Raw genomic sequence first — 13141 nt, forward strand, 5'->3', positions numbered from 1 at the left:
CCCAAAATAAACCTTATAGAAAGCCAACAAAATGATTTAAAAGCTGACTATAGCTTTCCAAGGATCATTTGTTTGTCTTCAGGCAAGCATTTAGAATCTGAAGGAAATCAGACCAAAGGAAACAGACTATTTTTTCCCTCCAAAAAAAGATTCTCAACACTGGAAAAGCACAGAACCCTCAAGGCTGTCTAACTCATGAAAATTGAGTCTTTCTGTTGTCACAACAAAATAATATTTAAAAAAAAATCTCTAATTGCTATGAATCAGAATTTTACCATTAAGCTAGATCACTTGATTTTAAAACATGGAATCTGAGTTAATAAAGTGTGATATACTAAAGAAGGAATTACTTCCTTTATACAATTGCAAGACAAGATAGGATAAGCACTAAGAGAACCAAGAACATGCATTACCGTACAACTCCTCTACTCTCTATCTCAAATCTCTGCAGTATGTTATTACAGAAGCCTATGGAGATCTTTAGGTTGTCACATTTGATTACGCAAACTTAAAGCGTTTACTATTCAGTTGGTGATAGCCACGAGCATTACATATATTGTAAAATAATTCTAACATACAAGTGATTTTATCACTACTCATAGATTATCAGAAGCAAGGCGTTACCAATGCATTTTGGTTTGCACTGCCTGAGGGATCATTGGTTTTGGGATATGAAATGTTAACAACTATAGGACGAGGAGATTAGGTTGTGCTAACAAAACATTAGTTAAGATACTGGAAAACCTGTTGAGTGGAAAAAAAGGATTATAGCAAGGATGCCATAAATCAAAGCACGTGATGATCCCAATGGTACCAGGACTATCAACAACACACCAGTGGTTAGTTACTGGCTATTAAAGGAACACCACCTTTGCATTGCAGTACAGTTTTAAAAACCCAGACTGTAACAGAAGACCAACAAACAAGTATCCAACACATCTAAGATTCCTTAAGTAATAAACTCAAATATAACAGAGACTTGCAAAACAGTGACAACCAAGTAGTAGACTGTAGTATCAAGCTTTTTAATAACAGATCCTTTCACAAGGAAGAAATTCCTTACCCCATTTTATCAGCATATTCTCAGCAAAAATAAGGGCAAAAGCCCCACAAATCATCATCATCTTCCTCCCAGCAAAAGAAAGCAAATTCTGACAATGCTCTAAGGGAGAACGGGATCAACACTGTCTGTGCCTGGGCGGTAACGCTCCCTTCCACATCTTTCTCCTCAGTTCCCATACCCTTCTTTACAAGGTTCACCTCATTAAAGACAGACTTGTGTTTATTTCAACCCAAACCCCTCAGAAAAATATGTTAAAAGAAAAGTCTTGAATATTACAAAAGCCAGAAGGTTTTTTCTTCAGGTAGAGATGCTCAAAGGTGCAATGGAGATAACAAGAAGGCAAACAGACGAGCAGGAAGACAAAGGTTGTATATAAAGAAAACTAATTCAGATTAGACGAGTAACAAAGGTGTTATACATTTGACAAAATTAATCCAAATAAAAATGCCAGTTCTGCAGCTCAAAAATGAAACAAGGGAAAGGTCCCTATCATCAGCGTCAAAATGTCCTTTAGCAATGTCCTCTGTAACTCAGAATACACACAAGACACGTTCAATTAAAGAAGTCAAGTTTCATGTGAACCTGTGCAAAATTAATATTAAATATCTACCTATCTCCCTCCAACATGCTCTGTCCTTAGATTAAAAACAAACAAAACACACACACAAATAACAAGAAAAATCCCACAATTTTCAAAGAAGCTCTTTTTAATACTCCGGAAAATCAAATCAAGGATATCAAGGATGAATATACTCTTTAATTTAAAAGAGAAAGACTTTTCTGGACAAAAATAAATAAAGTAATTAAAAAAGAATGATGTATCCTCTACAACAGGAAAAAAATTAAGGGTATATCCTATATATGCTAACTCATAAAAACTTTTTACAGTTTTACCATTTATATTCATTACATATTCATAAGTCAGCTCACTGTGTAAAGCTGCTTAATACTTTTAATTTAGTTTTCAGAAAAAGGAAAAAGTGTGACTCATTCTTTCTCTGCGTAACAAGGTTTAAAGTAAAACAATAAATGAACCCCTATTCCTCATACAATTTATATATAATTAAAGCATACATGGAACATTATTCCTCTTGAAAGAAGCAATTTTCAGACACCATTTCACTAAAGATTTGCAAAAGGAATGAGCTGACAACTACTTCGATGACCTGTTCCTTTGCAAATTTCCTGCCTTTGAGCACCTTTTCTTTTCATGATCCTGCTATCACATTTCTGAACAAAAAGGAACTTACAAACTGTAAGTACAACACAATAACTCTTCTACAGGTACTCACAAAATGATAAGTAAAAAAAAGGATTTTTATCTTCTGTTTCTCATCTTACTTATCTTTGCTCTTTCTTACCCTGCTCTTCCAAAATCTGCCATTTCACACTGTAGTCTCATACCAGGATATAAAACACAACAGCTTAACATACACCTAACCATCAAAGGTGGGCATCTTCACCTCTCTTCACAGACAACACAGAAAAACAAGTAGTTACAGAGGATTATCTCATTCTAAATCAGAATCATAAAATAAATCAGATGAACCGCATCCCAAGCAAACCCTGTTTCTCAGTGTTAGCTGTAACTTAACATGAGTACTGCAGAATGCAGACCTAGAAAGTCTGAAATTAGATGAAATAAAACTTCAGTGGCCCATCAAAGGACTCCCCAACCTGTGAATGAATAACCAGCAACAAGGAAAAATGATAAACTGCAAAAAAATTTAATCTGAAAAACAAGGCTGAAGGAAATTGGATAGCAAAGACATCCCAGTATTAATATTTTGGAAAAAAAAAAAAAATCTAATTGTTCTAGTAAGAAAACACCATCAAATCAGAAAGATTATGTTTCAAGAAAAGAGAATGTAACTTCTAAGAAACATTTTCCAGTGTTTCCAACTATTCTTCATCAAGTATGTTCACCAAGCATAAAAATGGATGTCAGAAATCAGCCTTTTTCAAAAGCACATAAGTCTGATATTAAATTCACTATTCTAGATTCTAGATTCTTATATTCTAATATTCTTATATTCTGATATTTTATTCTAATATTTTTCTAGTATTCTTATATTCTATTTTTTTTTTATTATTTTACTGAAGAAAAAAAAGAAATTGTATAATTTTGATAGAAAGACAACTATTAGCAAAAAGCGTAGGTAGCATTTAAGAATCATCCAATTCTTTCACTAAGAGTCCACAGTTGCTATATATACTTTCACAGACCGACACGAACAACTATTATGGAAATAAAAATAGCCCTGTTAGGAAGTACTCGTCCAGTTTTCTTGTTCTCATTTTGCTCTCTCTCCCTTTGGAAGAGACATCCAAGAACATCACGATTTCCTGTGGCACACAGTGGCTGATCGTTAGCATTTTCATAAGCCTCTTATACATAAAATAAGTTTTCAGGATTTTTCATATGTTCTTTATTTAAAGCTACTTCCAGTCCAATTTTCATTCCCATTGTGCTTCCCATGCTTCAGAAAGAAAGTAGCCTCCGCTAATGTCAGATAATAAAGTTTTGAAATACAGAAAAAAAAATCTCCTAATGAAATGTGTTAAGACATCTCCATGTATTTCAGCTAGTAGTGCTTACTGGCTATTAGTACGGCAACTGTCTCAAGCTTTAGCTTAGAGGTCTGCATTCAAGTATTTCAAAAAGTCAAAATATGGAGAAATATACTAAATTTTCTCATTATATTGGCTAAGAAGCATATTTTTTGAATACATTATATTCATCAGCAATTTTTGAGTAAAATGTGGTATGTGGTGTCTCCCCACAAAGAGCTACATAGCGGAAGTCATACAGATACTAAAATCTAATAAAGAAGGCAAAGTATCGTGAAAGACAGAAAGGGAGCAAGTGCTCACTGACCTGCAATGGTTACTGCATTTTATTACGGAAGCTCAAAATTGACTCTGAATATTTGAATGACCCACACAACTAGTGAAATAAAAATAGGACACCTGTTTTCATTACAAGCTCCAATTAAGGAATATTTGATTTACAGAATATGCAAAGTATCAGTTTACATATTAAGCATTTATTAGTGTAGGCAATAATGCAAAATGCTTTCTTCTCCTTGAGGTTTTAAACTATCATTGCACGTAACTCTTAGTAGGACAGGGAGGGGACTTACTGGATGAAGAAAAACACACTTGAGATGTTTTCCAAAAAAGATAAAAAAAGAGCAGAAGATTAAAGAACAAACAAAAGAAGAAGCAAAAATAATAACCTGAAAAGTACACAAGGTATTATTGCAATTTAAAAACTTTGTTTAAAAACACAATCACAAATTCTAGTTTTAGATAACTTCAAATTTGTTTTCAATGACTGAAATCTGAACAGACAGTATCATAAAGATTAAATAACAAGAATATGGGGAAAAACAGCAGGCAAACGTGTACATGTATAAATAACTTGGGGGGGAAAAATCACTGCATAAAAGGAGCCGACTTCAAAGTCTCCCAGCAACATTTCTCATTTTCTTCAGTTTCCTGTGGAGATTTTTATCGTGTTATCTATGTAATTGTAGAAGACAGTAAAATAGTTGCCTGGAGGAAAATTGCTGTAGCATAGAGTCAATGACATACTGATCTGAATATGTGCATTGCTGCAAGCATGGAATTAACTGTTCTTTACTGATTGCCATTGTACATTTCTGAAACTTCCCACAGTGTATAAAAATAAGTTTTTCTAAATAGCTTTAACTGGATCCACTCCCAAAGGCAATGACATAAGGATTAAAAAAAAAGTATTGAAGTATTAATTACAACTAGTTACCCATTTATTTCCCAATGACAACAGAAAATAAACAGATGCCAAACAGATGATAATGGCTTCTATCAATTCAAAATAAGTTTCAATATGAGGTTAAGCCTAGGCAATAAATTTGGCACAACTTGTTCAAAATGATAAAAAGAAGTTCATATCTGATCTCTCACTGTCTTTTAAATGCATTTGATTTTTTCTAAAAACTGCTTGAATTTCACCATGGGTAAACGCATCTGCCATTACAGACAGATGGAATCACACAATACATATTTCTACATTAATTAAACAACTCGAAAAAATTAACTTCAGAGAGAATTTTATTTATGAAGAAATTCTGTGCAGAAATAAACCTAAAATACTGAAAACTCAGATGAGTTCAATAGAGTGGGAGGTAGGGGGCCAACATGGATGGTGGTATAAGAGAGATCTGAAAGTGGTAAAGCCCAAAAGTGACCTGTAAGAACATTTGATGACTTATGATTGTTCTTTAAGTACGTTTGGTATACAATGTAATATACACAGAAATGTTAGAAAGATTACTTCTCCAAACATCTTGAAAGTGTTCTCTCCTGCAGCACTAACGTGTGCATACTTAATTCTCACACAGTGTACAAGAACTGCCATAGATTTCAAGTCCGAACTCTATAGCTGTTGCAATCATTTGCAAGGAAATCATTACGACCTTGTACTTGTCTGTATAAAGTTAGCAGTATTTTGTTGTAATCTACTGTAGATGTCATAGCTTCAGACAGACTTACCTAAAAGTTACCAGCGAAGTAAGCAAATTACAAAATTATACAGATTCAATTGCATTTGGAGGTGCAAAACCATATCCCCACATCTAGACAATCTTAAATATTCCACTTCAAACTCAGTTTTCAAAGACTTATAAAAGAGCTATTCAGTCATTGCTGCACTAAAGCAACATTTTTCTAACAGGATCGGGACATAATAGAACATTTAAATGTAAATTATTTCAGTAACAATTACCTAGTTAATATTTACATAACCACATCAATATCTCCCATTGAAAAAAATCCTAATTAGGTATTTATCTGATGGAAATAGCTTTTGAGCTGTTAAGGATTAATTACCAAAGAAAAAACTTCCTCGTCTTTGTGTTACTGAAGTCATGAAGTTAAAATTAAAAATATAAAGAACCCAATCATCTCATCCATCCAGACTTAGGTAAACATAACGTTATTGCATTTCAAATATCCCCCTATTACAAGTCGTGTTCTCACACAGTCTGTATTGTTGACTTGTCTCTTTTGACGCTGTTAATAATCTGACACTTGTTTTCAGTTCATCTCTTACAATTTCCTAAAGATGTAATAGGAAGCAGGATAAATACCTTTACACATCAGTATAAGAATGATGTTTTCATCATTAATCATTTCACTTTATTAATATTAATTTTCCAAATAATTTTACAGTGTATGGGGAACATTATAATATCCATTGACCTGGAGAAGAAAGTAAATCACCTTCTCCAAAAACACTGTAAGCTTGATTACTTTGACCTAATTTCTATGCTCATCAAAATTAATGGATGACCCTGCAAGTACTCTCAATTTGTTCTATCACAAAGGAGTAAATATTTCATATACTTATTCTCTAATTCCAGACCACATAACAGTAATCAGTAAATGATCCGGAGAAGTCCTTTAGTGGGTCGGCATGCTTGCCAAGAAGATTTTCCACTCATGCTTTTCTAGACCAGATTTGAAAGGCAAAAATATTTTTTCCCCACAAAGTAGTCCAAACCTTGACATTAATTTCTGTTCATAACCCATTGCACACATCTACACAGAAATTGGCTCGGTTTTGAGAATGTTAAATTTATGTGAAATGCAGGGAAATTCTCAGCTCATGTTGCAAATGAAACAAAAGGCATACACTCCTCATGGGCTGCTCACAACTGAGATTACAGCTCAATAATTCAGATGAGAGAAACGTAACAAATATTTATTGCTTCAACAGCCCTACCATGAAAAAAAGAGTACCAAAGAGAACCAAATAAACCAGGTGGCACCAACGGGTCTTTCACCCACAGAACCTGCATAGCACAAAATAGAAGACTGGCAGCCAGACTCCTACACAAGTGAGAAATCTGCCCAGTAAATGCAATTTACACTCAGAGAAAAAAAAAAAAAAAAAAGAAAAAAAAAAAGTTTAAGCTGGATCCCTAAGTATGACATCATTGTGAGACAGCAGTATTCAAAGCTTCCAAGATGACAGCTCTTCTCAAAAAAAAAAAAAAAAGTATTTCAGCAACGATGAAGAAGACGATATTCAGTGCGTATTCTTCCCAGAGCAATCACTTCAATGGGTTTGTTGCTGTCAACCCAAACAGACTGCCAGGGGGAAGTGGTGCGTGTGATACCAAATTAGGGGACTAGTAAGTAATTAGCATCCAATATGCATGACGAGCACAGGATGCTGATGAGCACTTTCACAGAATGCCTGATAAGGGAGTTTCCTGAGAAATTCAAAAGGTGCTTGGAGAATAGGAAATGAAAGATTAAAGGTTGAACTTGTCTCCCAAACCACATTTTTTAATTACCTAGTTTGTGCTTATCATTTCATTTTTTTAAGCATTGAGCCTATGTATTCACATACACACAAACATACAGAGCAGAGAACAAGAATGGGACAAGAGTAAACCATGGTGTGGTCAAACAAGCCTAAAGCAAGGAACAGGGTTCAGAGAATACACTAAAAATATTCAGAGAATATTGTGTACTTTAGGGTATTCAGAGAATACACTAAAAACATGAAAGGAAAAAATGAAGGACACAATTTTTGTCTCCTAAAGATAGCAGTCTTTAAATTTGCAAAAATTAACTGCTGGAAAAAAATAATATCTACTCAGTGCCTGGATAAAGTAATGGGTTTCAGCTGCAAGGAGAGATTTAGATCACCAGATACCAGCAGGAGGCAGGGTGATGGGGGCGAGGGAGATCACAGCAACAAACACTACACACAGCTTCTGGTGCCAGACTCCCTGCGGCACAGGACAAAAAAAGCACTATGTGGAAGTCTGTATAATGCCTGTTGGCATGCTGGAAATTTTTTAAATGACAGACTGCTTTTCTCCTAGATACAGTCAATCCTAACTTGGGATATGACATTGCCTGGGATAGCATCTTCAAGTCCTTTTCAACTTCTACTGGCCAACGACATTTTAACTATGAATGTAGCATTTGTGGACAGGATAGCGGGCAGTGACCATGAAAAGACCCCAAAATTTTGCACAGCAACAGATCTAAGGAAAAGAAACCTGACCAAAATTTTTTTTTTTTTAATTCTAAGATCAGATTCACACACCAATACACAGTGGTATCTGTGTAGATAGAAAAATGACAGACCATTTTTCTCTTCAAAGTAATTCTATAACACCTTCAGAATATTGTAAAGTAATCTGAAAGTTCAAAATTTTAATTCTGCAGATGAACTGCTTTGTTGCATTCAGTGTTACTAGTTATGTTCAGTTGAACTACACACTGATATCCCAAACTAAACTGATAATTTTTAAACAGTCCATCACACTAATGAGGAAAAATAATTATATTTCATGGAACTCTAGGTAGAGCTGTTCACAAAATGTATGGAAATGTATGGTTCATTCACTCAAAAATACTTCCAAACTTCAAGTAACTCGAGAGTTACATTACAGTAAGAGAATCTCAGTCAGATGCAATGAACGTTCACTTTGTCTGAACATCAGAAAATTTTCAGGGTATGGAATTCCAAAGAATTTTAAAGACAATCTACGGCTTTAGACAATGCTATTAAATACAATAGTATTGTATTTTTACAATGGGAAATCCTTCAAAAACAGTCTATAAATTAATATACAGATTTGAATATGAATCATTTACTGAACAGAAGAACGCAACTCCATGAAGGCCAAAATGTAATTATGATCTAAAACCAGCCTATCTATCTGCATATGGAAGGATGAATTTAACAAGTAGTAAGACTTGAAAACTGTCAAAAAAAAAAAAAAAAAAAAAAAAAGAAAAAAAAAAGAAACTGTCCTGCACTTAATTACTTATTATTAAAAGGTGGTAAAACTCATTTGAATAATCCCGTAAACACTAATGTGTTTAATACATTACGTAGATAACTTTAACAAGGCTAAAGGTTTAATTTGGATAAACATGAAAGTGGTTAAAATATTCAAGAAACTGTATGTGAACATAAACATTTTAAAAACTTCACAGGTTCAATTTTTTCAGTGATGAAAGGCTGAAAAATTTGTCACTCTCAAGTAAGCTCACCAACAATTTATATACAACAATAACTCAAAGTAAGAACAAATTCACACCCTCATGGAAAAAATAATATGTTTTAACCTATTACTAACATTCAACTGAACATCAAAATAAATTTTCAAACTAAAAAAAAATGGATGGCAGAGGAAATAACTGCTTTTCCATGACACCTTATGCACAAGCCTATGATTGTGGCAGTTTGCTGAAAACACAAGCTCTACAGTACTGGCCAAGTGTCCTTACAAAATAAGAAAGGAAGCACATCCTTTCATTATATCCCACATCATTACAGCAAATAAGGAAGAAATGCATCTAACAAACTTAATGCCTTATTTAAAGCAGAACATACGAGTACCATCCAGTACTTGCACTTTTTTTTTTAAGCACCAATTGCCAGATACAGAATTTTAAACAGAATATTTGAAATGGATGAACTCTGACTGCAAAGGTGACACTACTTCTTATATTCCTTAATTGTTGAGTGCATTCCTTAATTACCTTACTTCTCTGCAATTTATAAATTTCCTTGAGAAACTGTAATATTTACCTGTGGGGAAAACAAATCAACTCTGCATGCTTTTCTCATGATATTCAAACACATTTTTACATACCATATAGGTATTTATGATTAATGACAAAACATGGGTATATCCTTTCTCTAGCGGAAAAAAAAAATCTATAGCTACTCAAAAATAGTTTAGTTTATTTCTTTCCTATGTAAGTATAAGAACGGTAACGCATTTCAGTACAACTGTAATTTAAGGAAAGTGGAAAGTAATTCTTTATCTCATAATCAGCCATAGACAGAACATGTAAATCAGTTCAGAAGTGTATCTTTAATGACAATTTATAAGTCAAGAAATTGAAAATGTTTTGATTTTTGTTTGTTTTGTTTCTTAATAAAAAACAATGTGCTACAAAAGTATTAAACATTTTCTGTTACTATGAAACTGATTACTTAATGTTTTTCCCCTTCTTTGGTCATTGTTTTTCTTAAGTACTTAATTTTTCACTTCTGTTTTATAATATCCTTTTTACAGAATATGGTAGAAATTAGAAATTTCAGATTTCCCTGCTGATGAAAAAAAGATCAATTGCTTACAAAAGATGTTTTTGCTTCCCTGTCCATGATTGTAATGAAATTGTATTTAAACTGCATGCAAAGCCTATTCAATTTAAAATAATTTCAGCATATAGATTTCTGACAACTGTATTTGAATTGGTTTGAATACTATAGAACATTAGCCATAGACGTTATTTAAAGAAAAACCTGTTAATAACTGTTTAAAGTACTGAATCACCTTAATTTGAAAATCTTCTCATAGATCTTCAGATGTTACTGATCTGCATCAACAGTATTTGAATATAAAGCTCCTGACAATTTGTACAACATGTTATCATTGCTTAAGTAATTCCTCCTCTTTTAGCTTTTCTTCCTGTGAGCTCCTTCATAATAAACCCACAAAGTTGTGATATTTGGATGCCAAAAGCCATTAAAGTCATTCCCCAGTCTGTTCGAAAGCCTGCTTGGGAAGATTTAGATCTGCAAGTATAAACACCTCTGTGCTTCTGCACTATAAAAGATTATCATTAATTATAACTATATGAAGACCATGGGGAGAGTAAGAGGAATGCACAAGCCAAAACTAAAATACACAGCTCCCTTTGGAATACACGGCTCTCCCATCGTTACATTAATTGTAATTAACTTTCTTCTTCTTCACATTTTATTTCTTTTTACACCTGCAGAAGTCTTTTGGCAACTCTTCAATCTCATTTTAATGCTTCTACCATTATTCAAGTTTTTGTTTTTCATTTATTCTCATGATGCAACATTTCCAGTTTGTACTCTCAAATAAAACACTTTTCAGTAAACTCTCACGACTTCCTCCCAGTACAAGTATATTAGTTTCATAATTGTTTTCTGAAATGAGACAGAATAATCCACAGAAGATATAGTCTTATCAGAAATGTATTATTTTAAGGTAACATTCATATTATCAGTTTCATTATTTTATTTTATTTTAATTCTAAATCAAACATCACAAAATATCATACCTTTTTTAAACACTGATGTGAAGGCTGGGCCACAAATTGTAACATACTTAACAGTATTCTCAAAATACTCTTTATTCAGATGATACGGAAGCATGTAATATGACAGAAAGAAAGAAAAAGGAAAAAAAAACAACTCAAAGTCTACTTGAAAATATCTGCACTCACAATAACAAGCAGAACAGATAACAGGAAGCCATAGGTATATGGAAGTCTAATCCAGTTATTTTTGCCTTAACAGCTGTAAGAAATTTTTGTACTAGAACAAGGTATTATGTTAGGAAGAGTAAGAAGGTAATCTTATGCTTACAGACATAAATGATTCAAAAAAATATATATATATGAAATGGAAGTTGGCAATTTTTCAGTTACTATCTCATGCCACCAAATAAAAGATCACAGATTTTCATTTAATTTTCTATTTCACAAGAAAGTCAAACAGCGTGCAGCCATACAACAGCATCTTTAAGATAAATACAACGAATTCAAATAGTGATACCTGGAAGTAATTACTACCAGTCAAGAGAAATCTTAAAACTGATAAATCCCTGGTTTTGACACCTACTTTAATCTCTGAGCTAGTGTTTGCTCCTTCAGTAGTTGCTCTTACAGCTTATCTCCATATCCAATCTTTCTTAATTCCTTTGGACACTTCTTTTTTAAAAAAAAAAAAGCTTGTCACCAGAAAAGAGATAATGTCTCAAATGTCTGTTGCTTACCACACTTTCAATAAAAATATAGTAATGTAAGTACAAAAATCGCTGCTTTGAAATAATTATTTGGGTAGGTTAAAGTGACAGCTTTGGGGTTCAGAGCACACCTACTTATTAGATGGCACTGAGAAAGGAAGAGCATCTTCTAACATTACAAGTCTGAATTACTCAAATATTTTCTTCTTTATTGCATGGAAGACATCCCTTTTTACTTGAAGACCTACTAAAATAGTGCCAGCATATGTAAAAACAGACAAAAAAGAAACTTGATTTTTTGATTGTATTTAAGAATATTTTCCCCTCTCTACTCTTAAGGGAAGGAAAAGTTTCTTTTTAAAATAACACAAATCTCCTGTGAAGGAATATTCATAACAAATCATCTATGTTTTTTAAGTTGAAATGCCTGAGCAACTTCTAATACACTCTCAGTACAAATCTACCATTTTCCATTTTGTCTAACTTTTCTGTTCTATTCCTCATGTTATCATAGTTAGCTACATGGAATGCCTTTTTGTTGAAGACAATTTAAAAGCTTAAGAAAAGTCTAAGAGACTTAGATATCTTTTTTTTTTTTTTAACAGAAATTCATAAGACACTATGAGCAATGAATACCATTACTCAAAACATTAATTTTCTCTTAGGTAAAGAACTAAAAATAACAGGCAATTCAGCAGTTCGATATACTTATTAGAATAATTTTAATGTCTTCTTTTCCACTTTTGACAGGAGCTGTTAACCACAGCCAGCAAAATTTAACTTTGATTAGGCTTATTCCACTTCTGATAGCTCAGTGCCTTTTTAAAAAAAAGTATCCGAAGCGAAGTTTTATTTAAAGTGACTTAATTTTTTCCTGGCAGATAGTGAAGCTAAGGGAACATCCTATTTCCTCAACTATAACACTCTTATAAGCTAAATGCTCATCACTATTACTACCATACTTCTATAATCACACGAAAGAGGATATTTTATTATAGTCCACACTTCATTCACAATTTTCAGCATATGCCAGTTCATAAGAATAAAACTTCTCAATTTCCAATTTATGTGGTTAAGTGAATGAGTTTCAAGAACTTGATTTTGTTTTAATGGACTTTATGAAGTTGACTGGAGTTTTCTCCATTCCTTTACTCTGATGAGACTCCAAACACTTTGGTTACAAAGATCGATGGAGCTTCAGAAAACTTCAGAAAAATTTAGTTCATAGGAGACGTGACAGAAGTAACAGTAAAAGCAATTCCACATATGATAAGAC

The 13141-nt window shown here is 33.1% G+C and overlaps 1 protein-coding gene across 1 annotated transcript in view; it reads right to left on the bottom strand.

Annotated features, from left to right (window-relative positions):
- The window catches only part of TBC1D22A (TBC1 domain family member 22A), a 175290-nt gene that overhangs the window by 113717 nt on the left and 48432 nt on the right, over positions 1–13141 (bottom strand). The window lies entirely within an intron of this gene.

This window comes from Aythya marila, assembly GCF_965140915.1.
Source record: "Aythya marila genome assembly, chromosome: 1".
Classification (NCBI taxonomy): domain Eukaryota; kingdom Metazoa; phylum Chordata; class Aves; order Anseriformes; family Anatidae; genus Aythya; species Aythya marila.